The sequence below is a fragment of the Lonchura striata genome, chromosome 1A, assembly GCF_050655825.1.
Source record: "Lonchura striata isolate lonStrDom1 chromosome 1A, ASM5065582v1, whole genome shotgun sequence".
NCBI lineage: Eukaryota > Metazoa > Chordata > Aves > Passeriformes > Estrildidae > Lonchura > Lonchura striata.
In genome coordinates, this window is record NC_140741.1 from 4,514,296 (window position 1) to 4,533,150 (window position 18,855).

At 48.5% G+C, this 18,855-nt stretch overlaps 1 long non-coding RNA gene across 2 annotated transcripts in view; it reads right to left on the reverse strand.

Moving 5' to 3' along the window:
* The window catches only part of LOC144246302 (uncharacterized), a 42,540-nt gene extending 25,623 nt beyond the window's left edge, over positions 1-16,917 (reverse strand). Inside the window, exons 1-3 of one of the 2 annotated variants that reach the window (XR_014952212.1) lie at positions 16,129-16,917; positions 15,706-15,831; positions 14,407-14,563 (exon numbers count right to left, since the gene is read on the reverse strand). This is a non-coding gene — a long non-coding RNA (uncharacterized LOC144246302). The remainder of the gene's footprint in view (positions 1-14,406; positions 14,564-15,705; positions 15,832-16,128) is intronic. The other variant, XR_014952211.1, reaches the window with a different exon arrangement.
* Between the last annotated feature and the right edge of the window lie 1,938 nt (positions 16,918-18,855).

Sequence of the window (18,855 nt, forward strand, 5' to 3'; positions counted from 1 at the left end):
ATAATGCTTCCTGCAAGATCACACATGCATGAAACCCGGTCCATCAGCCAGTTGGAGACAGAGGTATGCACACTCCCTAAAGCACAAAATCAAGAATAAATGCTTAGAGTTGCACCATAAACTGAGACCCGAGCAGAAACAACTGTTTCTGTCCACTGCTCACCTTGGACACTTGGCCTTGACTGCTGCTATCTGCCTGGACCTCCTAAAAATAAAGGCAAAAAACACTGCTGTAACACAGTCACCGTTTAGGCTTCCCCTGCAAATGCAAACAATGACTGACCTGTTCAGGGCAACACCCTCCCCCAGGACTGGGGCTCTCTGCCACGGATCTGAACTGTCTGCATCTGAAAGGAAGTTAGGACTAGTGTCAAACAGCTGCAGGACAACTTAACAGCACCAAACATGTTATGTCAGTCTCCTAATCCAATCTAGAGCCCAACTACACCCTGCATTACAAATTTCAAGTCCCCAGGACTTGTGCTATTACAGGCTATGCAGCAGGGCAGAGCAGTTGTGGGACAAATACGTGCAGACACCCGTGACACAGGACAGGGAGAGAGAGCTTTTGAGGAGAAGAAAGAGCTGAGAGACCCAAAGAACACAGAGTGCACCAGAGACAAGTGACAGGACACACACCAGAACTGCTCTGCCCTGAGCACCTCAGCACTGAGATCAAAACAGTCACTTTGCCTTTATGTGGCCTAAGGGGACACTTCTTGCACATCCCTGCCCCCAAAGCTGATCCTAAAGGCCCTCCCAGCACCCCGCTTTCACCCCCTCTGCGGGCCTTAGCCCTCCACTTATCTCTCTGGCATCTGGGATGAGAATCCACGTCGCATGGCAATGGAGGCTGCCTCGCCTGGGGGGAATGTCCTTTGGTCACTGGGCTGTGGTCCCGTGCTCAGCTACAATCGAGAACACCAAACATCACTGCACGATCTCAGCCGCACAGCAGCCACAACTCAGCAATTCTCTGCTCACCATTATTCTCCTGAGAACGCCGGGCTCCTCGGGCCGCACGCTTCGCCCACGCCCTCCTGGCAGGGTCTGCCGGGCTGAAGAGCAGGCGAGGTGAGGTGGCGTTCCCAAAACTCGAGTGGACCCTGGTCCCCCTCACTAGTAGTTCCCCGACTCACAGCAACTCCTCGGCCGCTCCTGAGGCTCCCTGGTGCCACCTCCAAGTGACAAAGATCAAGGCTTCGTCGCAGAGCCGTGTGCCGCTCCCCGAATTCCCAGGAGAGCGAAGGAGCGGCTCTGCGGCCGCTTGCAGGGGGGACTCGCTGGTACACGAGTGGACTGCCTAACGCACACAAACATGAATGGATACTGAGACTTGCAGCAGAGACACTACAGCTGCAGGCACACAAATTCATAAATAATTAAACTAACAAAACCCCAAAATTATACCAAAATATTAATTTTATTTACCCAGTATCCAAATTGCTGAACAGATTAACAGAGACACCTTGTCCTATCCCCTCAATAAGACATCTAAAATCTATGCCAAACAAATCCTTAAAACTAAGAAAACCCTGCCTGTATCAATATAAAGCCAAAAAAATTCTTGTAAACTTCATAAATTCATTAACCTAACACATCAGAACCATAAAAATATTAAAACTTTATGAACACCAGTATGCAATACACACTACCCTCATTTCAACATATAAAAGTAAAGCAATTCCTATTAATAACGTAACACAAATATCACAAAATATAGCAGTAAGAAAAGAAAAAAAAAATAAACCTCACTAAAACTAAAATATAAAATTTTTATTTTAAGCCAAAAAAACCCCATACATTCTAAACAGGAACTTCCTCAAAATCAAGTATCTCAATAAACCCAAAAAACTCTAACGTATTTCAAATAACTAGTAAAAAGCTAAAAAACACAAAACAATTAAGCAACTCACCACAACTATCTAAAACTGTCTACAACAAACCTTCTTTAAAAAAACCCAACAAATCCTCCTTACCACCTCAACAATACATCACCAGCGACACCAAACAACTCAAAATACTGTAATTCCCATCCAAAAAATGCTCTATAAACTGAAACACTAAAACTCATCTACAAAACCCACTCACCCTTCCATAACCTCCTCTAACCTACACACAAACCTAAAACCAATAAGAATTAACTATAAACTATCATACCTTAAAGAACTCCACCATTAAACACTATTTTACCAGACTTATTATAAATCAAAAACCACAAAATAACACACCACTGTTAACATTACCAAAACATTTTTCTCCATTCCTCTAACAACCAAATACAAACCTCGACTTACCTTCACTTAAAAAACATACAATACACCTACAACCAACTGCCCCAAAAATAAAAACACAGTCCTACCATCCAGCATAAATTCATCCAAGTAAAACTTAAAAAAATAAAACTCCAAAACATTTGTAATAATCCAACAACATTAGATGAAAAGTATAACAAAAATATTTTTTAAAATAATCCAAATTCTTCTAAAATACTATTACACCACAGGAAAAAAAAAAAGCAAAATCAAAAAGCCTACTGAAAAGATCCAATTCCTAATAATAAAATAACAAAAGAAACATCAAATTCTGACCAATATCATCAAAAACAGACAGAAGAATGGCTCCACGAGCCAACAAAAAAACCCCCAACCTATAAGAAAATGCCAAACCGCCTCAGAAACAAACAATGAAACACAGCCCCTCTTACCATGGTATTATTTTAGTACTATGATTTAAAAAAACATTCTATACAAAAGTGTCCTCTACCCTGCCATCAACGCCACATAAAGCAAATAAATTAACTGTTATCATACAGGACATCCATATAAAAAAATCTCAATCGCCCTAAAGCCTTAAAAATAATTACAAATTAACCCCAAAATAAAAACTTTAACAAAAGAAACCCCAAAACAAACAACAGAAACTAAAAATACACCACCATAGAACCAACTACCAGCAAAAAAAACCCCACACTACACTCTTTTCACTAACAGTTGTTAGTGAGACACATCACAAAAATGAAACAAAAATAAAAAACAGTCCTATAGAAGCCCACGAAACAAATCACAAAACCCACTAGAAAAAGAAGTCCAACCAACTTACTAAACTTCAAACCATACAACAGATCCTGAAAGCTGCTAAAAATGAAAACCATACCTCCACACTAACTCAAGGAGTAAGCAGTATTCTGCTAAATTAGCTTTAAAAACCAAACTAATAAAGGAGATTAACAAAAATCGAAACCACTAGACAATAAAAAGATAAGCACCCAAATAAATAACTACCTAAAAAAATCCACCGTATAAATACACAAGTTCCTAAAAAAAAAAAAAACTAATAAAAAGCAACCAACAAATACATCAAACAGAAACAAAACCCCAAATAAATAAACCTCAATTAACCACAAAAAAAAATTATTCCTAACTCAATAAACCCGTAATGCCTCAAACCATCAAAATACAAATACCACCTAAAAATAAACACGTCACCAAAAGATAAATGTAACCGTAAACAATAACTCCCAAATTACCGGTAACAATAAAACGTACACGACAATTAAACAAACCAAATGAATAAAACCACTATAAGAGAATTAACATAAAAGCAATTATTAACATTAAAAAAAACCATCACTAACTAACTACAGGACACTATCTCAAACCCACCAATACCAACACTACATAGGCATGCTAATAAAAGTCACCACAACCTAATTAAAAACCAACCTTGTACTTCATGCTATGACCCATAAAAACCATTGTAAACCTTAAAAAAAATCTCCTTTACGAAAATAACTACAGTTATATTTTTATAATATAAAAATAACCAAAACAAAAAATCCAACATATCGCACAAAAAAAAAAAAATCCAACAACAAACTCAATCCAAAAAAACCCTTGTCACAGCACCTGAACCAAGAGCCGTAACAACCAACAAGCACACCGTGACCCTTCTCACACACCGACTGCGAACAAAAGAAAAGGACCCAATGAATTCCCCAGGAGCGCCTCAAAAGCAGCGCAGCGAGGGAGGCTGGAAGATGCGGAGCCGCGCTCCCGGCCCCGGGCGCTCCCGGCTCCGGCAGGAAAGCGGCTCCTCCGGCAGCAGAGGCGGCGCCGCGCCGGCAGACCCCCGCCCGCTGCCCCCGGCCCGGCGGGGCCGGCACCGGGCCCGGGGGGCCCCGGCGGCGCCCGAGCCCCGCGCCCGGAGCGGACGGAGCGGCGGCACCGGCCGGCACCGGCCCCGCCCGCGCCGCCTCCCCCGCCCGCCGGCCCGGCCAAAGCTCCGCTCGGCTCCGCACGGCTCGCACCGGCGCGGCTCCGGCGGGCCCGCGGCAGCCCAGCCGCGCCCAGCTCCCCTTCCGCCCCGGCCAGCCCCGGCACTGCCGGTGGGCTCCGCGCCGCACCCTTCGCTGCCGGGCCGGGGGCAGAAGAAGCGCCCCGAACGCAGCGGCACAGCCCGATCCCCGCCCTGCCAGCGCTGCCACGGCTGCAGCTCCCTTCCTCTGAAGCCCCGACACTGACGCCACGCTCCGGCGCTCACCTCACCCCAACGAGGGCACAGAAATGTGCGCTCCCCTTCAACTGCGACCCCTAGAAGAGCAGAAAAACAAGGGGCTTGCCTGGAATGATGGCAAAAGGGAGAATTTTACCTCAATCCAAACCCCTTAAAAGGAGGAACAACAGGGCAGCCCCCTCCAATTCAACCTCGGGATGACGAAGTTTAAAAGGGAAAGGAGAAAAGTCCCGGCTGCAAAGGCGCACTGGCTCACCTGCTTGGCTGCTGCTTCTCGGCACTGGTTTGTCCCTCGGCTCCTCCTTTGAGCCATGCTCCACGGATCCAAGTGCGGATCCAGGTGATTCCCCGGATCCTGTCTGAAGCACTCACCGTCCTTCCAGGAGACAGCCCCGGGAGCCCCCCATAAACTCCCCTCCTCCAGCAGCTCCGAACGAAAGTGATGTGAGGAAAACCCCCTAAATCAGCTCCAGGAGGAGCCGCCCCCTCCTCCTCATCCTCACAGCTCACACCTGGGGCTGCTCTGAGCCCTCCTCATCCTCACAGCTCACACCTGGGGCTGCTCTGAGCCCTCCTCATCCTCACAGCTCACACCTGGGACTGCTCTGAGCCCTCCTCATCCTCACAGCTCACACCTGGGGCTGCTCTGAGCCCTCCTCATCCTCACAGCTCACACCTGCCACTGTTGCCACCCTCCAACAGCGTCTCTCCGTCTCCAGGACACAGCCCACTTCTCACAGACACAGATCCAACAGAAATCTGCTACGGGTGTTGGCTTTTCTTAATCCATCTGGTTACACGATTAAAACACATACGTGCATTGATGGTCATTGAGAGAAAACTTTCTCCTGGAGAAAACAGTCCTTTTGGTAGCACACTTTGCTACACCTTCGCAAAAAGCAGAATCAGCAGCAACTCCTAAGACCCCTGCCGAGGAACCCAGCCCTCCTTGGGACACCCACAGCAGCAGACCTCGAAAAAGGAGGGGAGAAGTCAAGCTTGGAGTGGAAAAAGAGGACAGAAGTACAGCAGCCTTTAAAAATGCCTGCACGGAGCAATAGTGGGAACCAGTCACATTTCTTCTTTCCTTGCTTTCTGTGATGACATAAATAGGAAGTAAGAACGCGTTAAACAAAAGGCAGAGCTAGGATTTGACAGGTCTTTATTTTGGCAAGCTGCATAACAAACGCCTGTTCCAGGACTGCGACGCCTTTTGGGGAATGGCAGAGAACGGAGGCAAAAGGTGCCGGGGAGCCCTTTCTGTTCCCTTCAGCCCCTGCAGCTGCTCCGCTGGTTTCAGGGCACTTGCTTGGTTCGTTCCCAGAGAAAAAGGCTAGGGCGTGATTTTCAAAACTACTGCCCATCCCCAGTCAGTTTCCTACGTTCCTGCGTACAAATGAATGGATAGAGAGATGGCTCATTTCCAAATGAGTTCAGCCATAGCTTCCTATTCTTTACCAATAGCTGTGAAAACGAAACACTTGCCAGGTTTTAGTATTCCACACACACCCCTCCTTGGGAATTTTGGGGCAGCTTTGGGTCCCTCTGCGGGACGGCACCCAGCGTGACCCCCCCTCATTCGCCACCCACCCGCTCCCCCACCGCAGTGTGCGTCCCTCTCCTAGGGACCTTGGGGTGCCCCAAATGACATCAGAGCCCCGAGTCTTCGGCCCCTTTTCCTGACCCCCGAAGAAGGCACAGGACGAGTCCAACTGCCCCGAACAGCAGCCCAGCGCTCCCTTCCAGCCCTTCCCACACCTCCATCCCCCCAGAAAGGGACTCCGCCGCAGCAAGGAAGGGGGGCAGCCCCCAGGAGGCTCGAAGCTGCTGCCCCGCCTCGCTGTCGCGGGCCGGGGGCAGAAAGAGGGAGCGGCAGAGGCGGCGGGGACGCGGCACGGCCGGCCCGGCACGGAGCGGGGGCCGCTCGCAGCGCGGCGCCGGCGGAGCCGCGGGTCCGGCAGCGCCGGGGCGGGGTCCGAGCGGCGCGGGGGATCCGCCGAGAGCTCCGGCCCCGTGCGGGGACTCCCGCAAGGCCCGGGGGGCGCCGGCTCCGGCCCTCGGGGCTTTATTCTCCGGCGCCCCGAGCCCCCGGCTGCGGGGGAAAGAAGCGAAGGGGACGGGAAGAGAGGAGGGAGAGACAGGGAATGGAACGGAGCAGCGGGGCAGGGACAGGACAGGACAGGAAGGAGCCGGGTATGGGGGGGACACGGAAGCGGGGGAAAGAGAGATAACCGAGGGGAATACGGGCAGGAGGATGGAGCGGGAGAGAGAGGGACAGGAGGGATCCTCCCGGCGCCCCGGCTCCGCCCCGGCGCCCCGCCCTGCTGAGATCGGCGGAGCTCGGCTCGGTTCGGCTGGACTCGGCTCCTCGGTCAGTTTCGGGTACTTTCGGCTAAGCTCGACTATTGCCGGTTGCATTCGGCTCGATTCGCCTCTTCGGCTAAGCTCGGCTCGCCTCGGCTGAACTCGGAGCCGCTCGGCTCCGCTCGGCTCCTCGGGCCCTTTCGGCCACGCTCGGCTATTCCCGCCCGCTCCCGCCTCCATTCGCCCATTCCCACAGCTCGGTCCCTCCGCCCGGCCCCGGCTCCCTCCGGCTCACACATTTCCTCAGGGCACCTCATTCCAGGGCACACAAACTGCAGCCCCTAAAGGCTTGCGGCTCTTTCAGCACACACACTCGTAACTCAGCTCTCGGGGCAGAGCTGATGGCTCCTTTAGGACAAGAATAGTTACATGTAAAAGCAATTCCCTCGTTTTGCATCTCCTTTTCCTGTAGCCCCCCCCAAATCCCATCCATATCACAAGGAATGTGCAGTTCTGGTTCCCCACCCCCCGTACCCTATTTGTACCAAGGACCTGGGGCAGCACACAGCCGGGACTCGACTGAATAAAGCCCAGCTTCAATAATCAGAACAAATGACATTTGTTTACAAATCAGGTGCAGTTTTGTACGGTGCTGTGTACCCTCGCAGCCGAGTCAAGGAAAAAGAGCTGCAGCACTGGAACCTAAGTTTTAGCAGCCGAGTCATTTGTAACTTGTGCCATAAAGTAAACCAAGGATAACTACAGTATTATCTGCTGAAGTTCTCCACTGTGGATTTCGGGCACAGCAGCACGTGCTTTACTCCCAGCAAAAGCTGCTCAGGTGGGAGCCAGGAAGCCAAGCCTCTCCACTTTGTCTGAACACCATCTTCCAGGAAGGTGCTGCTTCCTCGCTCCCAGGCTCCCTTCAGCAAAGTGGCAAATACAGAATCCGGTGCCACAGGAGGCCCTTGGCTGACCTCCTTGTGGTTTTCAAACTGTTTAAAGTGAAACAAAAAGCAGAAGAGAAAAACAGTGATGAGTATGAAACAAAAATCTCTTCAGCCACCTTTCTTTGAGATGAGCTCTGAACTGAAGCTCTGGGAGCACAGGCGTGCAGTCCTGCTAGAACAGAGCTGCCCAGCAGTGTCCCCAGGGGCATCTGGAGTGTTCACACTGCTGAGCTGAGAAAAACTCACCAAACCCAGCCCAGGGGCCTGAGACCCTCCACCCACCCGGGGGAACTCCGGGCGCTGTTCTTTTCCAGCCTGAGCCCATCATTCACCAGCAGCATTTGAGCCAAGGCAATCTTCCTTCACAGGTACTAAATGCCAAGCAAGAGCCTCGGAGATGCCTTGAAATCAGAGGTTCGAGTGTGATGATGTTGGGAGATTTCCAGGGAGCCAGCTGGATGTGCAGAAGGGATGGAAAACTCTCACAGGTGGGTCCCACCGGAGGTGTGCTGCAGGCAGGGATGTGCATCCCTTTCCTGAGGGGAAAGGACATGCAGAGGCCACTGCCGAGCCTCTGAAAGGAGCTGAGCTTCTGCAGAGAGATGTTCTGCCTCAGCACAGGCCGGGAGCACATCCAGCCACCGCCTTGTCCTGCTTTAAAACATCAACTGGAGCCTGAGCTCCAGGGACTGAAATCAGCTGAATTCCAGGGAACTCTGTCAAGTGACCCCAGACACATTCCTGGGGCTGGGGGATGAGGGTTTTAAATAGCAAGTTCTGTGGAATAGAGACCTGTCCTTGTCCTGATCCCACTGAGCTTCCCTGGAACCTCTGCTGGTTCCTGACACAGCTGGTGCTAAAGTGGCAGCTCTGCATGGGAATTTCCAATCTCCACGAGGCACCGTCAGGTTATTCCAGCAGGAATTCGGCAGGGAACCTGGGGCTGTGGGTATAATTCACCTGAACTAGCAAAGCTGATACTGAACCCCAAATCCAGGCACCATGCAGAGAACAATCTTTGTGCTAAAGCCCCTGGGCTGGGAAATTTCAGCAGCCAAATGTATGGAATGATCTAAATCCCAGCAGGCAGCATCCCCCAGAGGGGACAATCCAAGTGCCAGGGTGGGAGCTCTTGTCCTTCCCCTGCTGCTGGTGGGACAAATTCCCTCGGCACAGCTGGTGGGGAGGGAGCTGAGAGCAGGAGGGGCGGGAGCAGGGATGGGAGATGAGGCTGCTGGAATGTCACCTGGAGCAGCTGAACACGTTCTGTCCCTGCAGGAGCCAAAGCAGGTCCCTCCTGGCCGGGCTGGAGGGCAGCTGCTGGATCTGCTGTGGGGGAAAACTCCCTGCCCCTGCCAGGAGCACTGGCTCTGCTCTTCCTCCAGCTCCTGAGCAGTGTCAGGGCCACCAGGAGGGAGTTCAAACCCGAAAAATCCCCACAGCCCACGGAGTGAATGATCCCAGCAGAGAAACACAGCATAGAAATAAAAATCTTACAGCTCTGTCAAAAAGGCTGTGACAACACTGCAATGGGATTCCCAGGAACCTACTGGTTTGCTCTCGGAATGCTCTTGGTTCTCTTTTATGTATTTTTAGTCCCTTGTAGCAGCTTGTAGGATTTATTCTGGGACTTAGAGGCTGAGCAGGGTTGGCTCAGGATTGACCTTCACCTCTGGTGCTGCTTTGTGCAAACACAACGTGGCCAGGCTGGGTGAACTCGTGACCTCAGCTTTCCCCTCCAAAATGTCCCTCACTTATTTCCCTGGGGTGAGCTGGGATTTTGGCCCAGACTGTCACTCCTCACCTCCCCGTGCCCGCGCAGTGTCCGTTCTGTCCCCACGGTGCCCTGGGGACACCAGGGGGTCCCTTTGCCTTTCTCCTGCCCCTTTCCAGCCCGAGGCTCCTCTGCCCGTGTCCCACACAGCACAGGGGCACCAAAGGGGAAAGGCTCCAGAAAACATTTCTGCAATTCCTCAGCAATTATTTTTTTAATTAATTATTTAATTATCTAATCACATTCTTCTCCTCTTCCCCAGGGAGAAGAACATGAACTCACAGCCACCGAGGCCTGACGGGTTCCTGCAGCGAGAGCTCGGCGCGTGTCCGCAGAGGTGAGTGCAGCACCTGAAAGGAAAAAACACAGGGGAAAATGTGATTTATTTTGCTTCAAAGTTATTTCAAGTTCTTAAAGCCAAACCAACTTTTGCTCTTGCGTTTGGTCGGGTGGAGCAGGAGCAGTGGGCAGAGGTGGTGCCATTGATGCGGACGTGCCCGATGCTTTCTGGGGCAGAAAAGGGAGATTAAGCTCACCTTACGTCAAGCAGGTATTTAAAAAGATTTATAGCTCTTTAAACATAGCACCCTTTAATTACCATAATGTTTCTTCCATGATTTTAACTAATTCTCAGTGTATTTTATAAAACTTAAAATAACACCTCCTCCCCATAAAACAGACTCATCAAGCATTAGATAAAAAGGCCTAATGCCAGTCTCAGGCTTCCACATCTAACAGGAGACCCTCCCCGTAAGCAAACAAAAAAATCAAAATAACGCACCAAAACTAGTCCTTACTAACATTAAAGATACAGCACAACTGTATCGAAAAAACCCCCAATTTTATTTCCTCCAAACACCAAATACTCTTCAAATTCTAAATCAAAAGCTCTTAAAAAAACAACAAAAAACATCAAAACCTACTTCAAATATAGACCATATAAATAAATATTTGTCCAAGCCCACAAAAAATATAAAACAATCTAATCAATATCCTGAATATAAAAAAACACTATACAAATTAGTACCATTTGAAATGTAACATAAATAAAAATCTTTTACTAAGAAACATATATCCCAATAAATAAAACCACCCTGTAAAGATATAAGTAATAATCTTAACTCAACAAGCTAAAATTTCTCCAAAACCAAAAGACTTAAAAAAACCTTCAATATTTACAAATAACAACATTCAATATGTTAAGTGTTAATAAAATCAAACAAAATTAAATGTCAATACATTTAAATAAATACATTAAGTTTCTTTTTATCTATTAAAATTAAGTTTATTATTCCTTATTATCAAAATACATTCAGTCTAAATTTAAATGTTATTTAATATAACTTATCCTAAATTTTATTAAAAATCACTTCTCTAAACTATACAGTATATGGTTAATTTTCTTAAAAAAATAAAACAACTCCAATTAAAACAACTAAAAGAAAACACTAACAAACACCAATTCAGAAGTAAAATAATACAGTGTATTATATCATCAATTTCATCAAAAATTCTGTTCTTCATTACAATCTCTACTCTTTTTATCTTTTGTAAGTAACACCAAAAAGTAGCAATTATTATTATCATACTATTTAAAAATTTTTACTCTATTTGCTTAATATATAAATATTTTTTAAAAGTTATCCTAACTTCTTCAAACACTTACTACTAATATACTAATTATATAATATAAATATATTAATTTTTACAATCAACAATATTTATTAAATATATTATAATATATAACCAGCTTTCATATGCTTTATTGCCTCTTTATATAATGATCTAAAAAACACAAAAAATTTCTAATTCCTACTTTTTTATTCTCTACTTATACAGCTCTTAAAACAAGTTAACTCTCTAACTAATCTCTACACTTACTCTATAATTTAACCTAAATTTATCTCATAATTTTAAATATTTTTCAAGACTAAAAAATATATTTCATTAAAAATCTCCTCCAAACTGTGAATCTCATCACTTTCCTCAGTTATTATTACAAAATCACTTCAATATAAAACCCGACTACAACATTAATTTCTTTTTCTAAGTTTCACACTAAGTAATCACTCTCTCATACATTTCCTCCACCTTCACACTCTCAATATCCAAATCCAAACTCACAATCCTGTCCATAACCACTTTCCAATCTTTAAAAAAAAGTTTACTATATTCAAATCTATTCTAAAAACACTTCTAAAAATTCCAATTATTAAATAATGTAATTCATCTTTAATCCTAACACTTTTACTCTTAACTACTATTTTTATAAACATTATATAAAAATATATGAAGTAACATTCACCAATTAAAATTTAAACTAGAACCTAACCCTAACTCTACCTAAATAAAATAATTAACAAGAAACCCAAATATTTTCTACGTCAAAAATAAAATTCAAATAATTTTAACTTAACAATTTAACTTTATCAATATAACAATAAACTTATTTTTATTTTAAACTTAAAAAATCATTATTCACACATAATTATTTAACTTACTACTAATTTAACATTTATCAACTGTTAAAAACTCTAAAATAATGTACAATCTTTTAATACTTACTAATGATATAATTTCACCTATGTTACTAATGATAGATATTATCTATGTAATTCCTAATTATTATCAATTTCTTCTTTACTACATACATTATTTTATTCTTATATTTCTTCATGCTTATAACTGAAAAATTATAACAACTTATACCATTATCTTGCAAATCTCTATACAATTTTATAAAACAAAACTTAACAATACTTATTTCTCATACCAAAACATAAAGTTTACTTGTATCTCAGCAAGTACAAAAAGCCAAGTAAATTTCAATAAGGAACATAAAACCAGATCACACAAAAAACAGTCACCACTCCACAAATAAAAAAACAATGTAAATACACAGATAAATTACACTCTGTGAATACAAATGTAGATTACATAAGAATTGCAACTTACACCTGACGTCTTGTACTACACCCACCAAAATATATAAACTTTAGGTTTCTTTATAAATATAAAAATCAATATTATAAACATCTTATTTAATAACTTACAAATTATAAAATTCTATCAAATATTATACTTCTACTCTATTTACTTTATGTACTTTTAATTATATCACTTTACCAATTAACCAACCTAAAACAAACATTTAAGTAACTTTAGTTAAAGTTTCAAGTTTAAATACTTTGTATTTTTCTAGCACTACTCAAAAAAAAATCCACTTTGCTTACTTAATATACCAATAAAAAACATTACAAATAATCCATATAATTAAAAAGCCCTTACATTATTAACTCTTAATATAAAAGTAGTTACCAATTTAAAACAAAAAAGTCATTTATCCATCAACAGTAATCAAAATATAAAAGTAATTTTAAGCCTTGAAACTTAAAATAAAAATGGTAGCATTGCATTTTATACCACCTATTACTTCAACAACACTAAAATAAATAAATCAATTAAAATATTATCTAAATAAACAATCTAATTCTACATCCCTTACACTAAGTAACTTTTTAACAAATATAAAAATAATAAATACGCAGTTTTACAAAAAACCAACAATACATTTTCTTTTATTAACACACAAACATAAATATAAAAATTTAATAAATTGTATAAATTTATGTAATCACACAAAATCTACTTATAAAAGTGTACAACTTTAAGAAATATCAAAAATAAGAATAACTAATATAACAATAAATAAAATTTAACACCATAATTTAAAAATCTTATAACAAAATTATACATTTAAATTATTATAATAATACTACTACTAATGATAACACCTTCTTTATGTTAACATATGCAACAAATGCTTAACAAATCCATTAATAATTTTTATTTTTAATACAGAGAGAGAGGGGAGACGTGGGGATGGGAAAACCAGAAACTCCCACGGACACTGAAAGATTTGATCTGCAGCCTCGGGAGAAGCTGGGATTGATGCACAAGTACCAGACGCGGGCATTAAGCAGGAAAAGAATGAAATAAAAGGAAATCCCTTCTGTTTCTGTGGCTGTCAGTGAGAGCCTGCCCCGGCTGAGCGAGAGAGAAACCGCGTGGGCACGATGGGGAAGGGCTCGCAGGGCAGGGCTGGGGCTGTGTGGGCTGAACGGAGAGTTTGCACCTTCTGACAGGAGGCGCTGAGCAAAAGTCCCCTCGGTGCAGCGGAGCCGAGCGAAGGCGCTGGGCTGGAAAAGCCAAATAAAGGCCGGGATCAGAAATTCCGGCTGCCTCGGAACAAAGAGCCGTGAGCGCTCCTGAGCCCCGGCAGCTGCTCGCTCTGTGAACCCCCACGCGCCGGGGCTGGGTTTGCCTGAGCCCCGAGTGCCCCCGGCCCAAGAGCAGCCCCGGCCCTTCCCTGCTGAGCGCGCAGTGATAAAACATGAAAAAAGGAAACTCTGGCCGGCAGGGCTCTCTCTGCGTGGGTTAGGGCAGGGCCCTGCGGGGAGCAGGGCGCTCCAGCACGGACAGCCCGGATCCAGAGCAGCTCCGGGGCTGAGCAGCGGGCTGGGGACAGCTGGGGACAGCCGTGAGCAGAGCCCGTCAGCCTCCCTCCGGGGCTGGGACTGCCTTGAGCACACAGCTCCTCCAGGTGTGGCACCTTCAGACTCCTCGCCACAAACGAGTTCTGATCTCGCTCTCGGGGTGACCTGCACCTCCTCCCCAGAAACCGCAGGAATTAGAATTTCGGGCCGCTTCTACAAACTTTATGTCAGCTTTGCAAACGCAAATCCCAGCAGGTCCCTGCTTCCCAGAGCGCCGGTCCTCAGCCATCTCCACTTCCCTGGAAAACTGCTCCAGCTCCAGGCTGTACCAAGGTGAGCACAAGTCTGGAGAGGTCAGAACCCTCACCTGGACCGCTGCACTCGGAGCGAGATCCAGCTACAAATGGAATTCCAGAAACGGCCTCCAAAATGTTCCATAATCACACCTTTAAAATGGCTCCACAGGGCAACGGCTCCCGTGCCAGAGCGGCACCTGCACGAGTCCTTGTGCCAGCCCTGGCGCCCTGAAAAACACAAGAAACCAACATCACACAGGCCTTGTTTGCAGAATTCCTGATCCAAACCTCACCTGTCCTGCCCAGCACCGAGGGAAATCTGACACGGTATTCATAGGTAACCTTTGCTGAGAGCGGCCATCACCCCGGTCCTCCAGCCTGGGCAAGGTTTTGCAGCGAATGGACCCAACTTCTAACCCTGAACCTAAATTTCAGTCAGCTTTTATTAGAAAGATACTGGAGAGTAAATCCTACAACAGATTTAAAACATTGCACAAGGAATAACCGGCCCAGACAAAACCAAACCGCCCCATCTCTGCTCCACCCCATTTCTCCCAGTTTTGGGAGAAATACTGATAGAGTTTGTAAAGACTCCCCTTCCCTGCAGCACTGTCCTTCACTGCACGTCCCTGGAGAGGATTTACTCCCTTTTTTGTGCCCAGCAGCAGCTCTGCAGCCCAAATCCCACTCCTCACAGACACGGCCTGAGCAGAGCTCAGGCAGCATTCCCAGCAGCGGATGCAGTTCCGAGTTCCCTGCATTGCTCACGGGGCACTCGCAGCAATCTCACCTCAGCCCAGACTCTGTGCTCAGAGGGAAGTGCAGCCCGATGGGACACAGCTCTGGCCCCACATTCCCCTTGTTCCTGCTGGCCTGGAAAGCCACAGATAAACCCAGTCCCTCTGCCCCTGCACCCTGAGCCCCAGGAGAGCTGGAGCTGAACCCAGATCCCGGCGCCCTGCACGGCTGTGCTGACGCCAGCACAGGCTGGGCACTGCCAGCACCATTCCTCATTTTCCTCCCTCTGCTCCCAAATCCTGCCAGCCCTCCCCTGCAGCTCCTGCCCCAGCCCCAGCAGAGGCTGCACCCAGCCCTGCAGCAGCTGGCAGAGCTGGGAATGCACCGAGAGCTCGGCTCCCCGGGCTCCGAGCCCCAGACCAGTCCTTGGGTGCACAACAATGCCCAGCCTGCCCCCCTGGGCACAGCCAAACACCACAACTCCAGCATCCCCAGGGAACTCTGGCATTTGCCCCTTCCCTGCTGCCCTTTCCCAGCACACAGGGGTAGGGCCGGGCTGTCAGAAATGGCATTCCCGAGGCAGTTAATCCCAGCAGAGAGGAAAAGGGGAACCCTGCGTCCCTCTGACTTACCCCACGGCGTGGGCAGGACCAGGATCCCTCCAGTGCACACCCCTGGTGCTGAAGCCTCTTGGCTTTTGCTGCTTAAACACTGAAGCTTCTGGCAAAGACGGGAGGAGCTTAATGATTTTTCCTGTCCTGATAGAGAGGAGGAAAAGAGCATAAGTCCACTGTGGAAGTCAAACGATCCCAGCTTTCACACTTCCGCTGTGATTGCTCACTATGGGGTTTTATCCATGAGAGGGGACACCAATTCAAATATAAAAGTGCCCTTTTCCAGCATTTTTATTCCTAACTATTTCAGACATTAAAAGGAAGCTCATTTTTCTTATTGCCTAATTCTTAGCCTAATTTTAACAGAACCATTTTTATCCCAGGCCCCACTGTCAGTCATTCAATCCTTTACCACTGGACTTTATACAAAGGAAGGGATACCTGGGTGCTGTGTCACAAGAAATCCCAAAGAGAAACGTGTCCAAAACCTCACAGAGAAAGGTTTCAAGGCGCTCCAGTGCACAGACAGCTGCTCATACCTTGTCAGGCCACACCAGTTCTGTCACATCCACCTGAGCTGTGCAGGTGAGGCAAAGGCTGCCCTTCCTCCCAGGGAGCACTGTCTGAGACCACAAAGAGCCATCCTGGGTGAAAAGAACGAAATGAAAATGTTTTCTGGCAGAAAATGAGTGTTGTAATCAGAACTTCTGAACAGATTTAGTAACACCACTTTCATATGATAAATACAGGCCATGCCCATCCTTCCAGGCCAGGTGAAACCAGGAAGGAGAACTACAGGAAAAACAGCAAGACAGAGCCCCTTATTGGGATATATATAGAATGCCCCTATCAAATCAATCAAAACAAAAAAACCAACATATCGCACAAAAAAAAAAAAAAATCCAACAACAAACTCAATCCAAAAAAACCCTTGTCACAGCACCTGAACCAAGAACCGTAACAACCAACAAGCACACCGTGACCCTTCTCACACACCGACTCCGAACAAAAGAAAAGGACCCAATGAATTCCTCAGGAGCGCCTCAAAAGCAGCGCAGCGAGGGAGGCTGGAAGATGCGGAGCCGCGCTCCCGGCCCCGGGCGCTCCCGGCTCCGGCAGGAAAGCGGCTCCTCCGGCAGCAGAGGCGGCGCCGCGCCGGCAGACCCCCGCCCGCTGCCCCCGGCCCGGCGGGGCCGGCACCGGGCCCGGGGGGCCCCGGCGGCGCCCGAGCCCCGCGCCCGGAGCGGACGGAGCGGCGGCACCGGCCGGCACCGGCCCCGCCCGCGCCGCCTCCCCCGCCCGCCGGCCCGGCCAAAGCTCTGCTCGGCTCCGCACGGCTCGCACCGGCGCGGCTCCGGCTTAGATCAACAACAACAAAATAATGATTCCTACCTCCATAACCCCATCGTGCCCCAGACCATTCCAAGGAGGGCGGCAGGAGGGGCGGGCAGAGCCAGGGCCCCGCTCCGCCGCCCCGGCGGCATTTTCCGGCCCGCGGCCGCTCCCGGCGTCCGGAGAGGGGCGCGGGGCCGGGAAAGGGGCGCAGCCCTGCCCCGACACCGCCCGGCCCCAGCCCGGGAGCGCTGCGACCGCGCCTCCGCCGCCCGCCGGCACCGGCCCCGCCCGCGCTCGCCGCCGCCATCCTCGTCCGGCGCCGCCGCGGAGCCGCCTCAGCCCGCCCCGCACTCACCGACCCCGCCCCGCCCGCCGCTCGCTCCCGCCCCGCACTCACCGACCCCGCCCCGCCCGCCGCTCGCTCCCGCCCCGCACTCACCGACCCCGCCCCGCCCGCCGCTCGCTCCCGCCCCTCGCCCGCCCGCCCCGGCACCCAGCGGCGAGGGGCGGGGCGCTGGCTGGGGGCTGCAGTACCGCCCTGTGTCCACAAGGCGGCAGCACTGCCGCCCGCCACCGCCGGGGGCGCCGCTGGCCCGGAGGGGAGGCGGGCGGAAAAGAGCGGCGGCGATGGAGCTCCTTGGAAAAAAATCCTTAGAAATAAACGGCCCAAAAAACCCCGCACAGAAACTAGAAGACCCTGCCTCGAACCAAATAACGCCCTCCCCGCCCCAAAAGCCCTTTCTTTTTAACCTATATATATTTCTACGTTGGTTTCGTTTATTTCTAGCTGTACGGCAGGGAGGCGGTGGGACAGCACGGGAGGGGACGGGACGAGCGCAGAGGCGGGGGCCGCGCCCAGGATGGCGGCCGCTGCAGGAGCCGGGCAGAGAGCGGCGAATCGGCCGATGCCGGTCGGCGCCTGCTCGAAATCCGACCGCCCGCGGAGCCACTGAGCGCACAGCCCGTGTGCACGGCACTGGAACCGCCGCGGAAAATCCCGCCGGGCCACGCCGGCGTCAGGGTGGTGTTCAAGCAGAGCAGCCGACAGACACGGCTCCTGGATGTTCGCGTCGTTTTTTTTGCTCCCTCTCGAGAAAGTCAAGCGAGTCCGCGCCACGCTATTCCCAAGAGGGCGGCCGCGGGCGGCGGGGCTGCAGTACCGCCCTGTGTCCACAAGGCGGCAGCACTTTTCAAACGAGTCCGCGCCAAGCCACTCCCAAGAGGGCGGCGGCGGGGCTGCAGTACCTCTCTGTGTCCACAAGGCGGCAGCACTTTTCAAACGAGTCCGCGCCAAGCCGCTCCCAAGAGGGCGGCGGCGGAGCTGCAGTACCGCTCTGTGTCCACAAGGCGGCAGCACTTTTCAAACGAGTCCGCGCCAAGCCGCTCCCAAGAGGGCGGCGGCGGAGCTGCAGTACCGCTCTGTGTCCACAAGGCGGCAGCACTTTTCAAGCGAGTCCGCGCCTCGCTATTCCCAAAAGGGCGGCCGCGGGCGGCGGGGCTGCAGTACCGCCCTGTGTCCACAAGGCGGCAGCACTGCGCCGTCAGCAGCGAATGCCCCAAAGCATCCGCGCGGGAAAGAACGGAACAAAAACCTGCCTCTGACCCCACAGGAACCGAAAGAACAAACCTTTCCTCTTCAACTGCATTTCAATAGGCTTTATTTTTGTATTTTTCATACTTATATTCACATTCGGATTTGTAATGGATATTGATGGAAAATTGTATTTTTATAATTTCTTACATTTATTCCTGTTCTATTTTTTTATATTTTATATTTTTATACATGCCTTAATACATTGCTTACATATTTCTATATTTAGATTTCTATTTCTA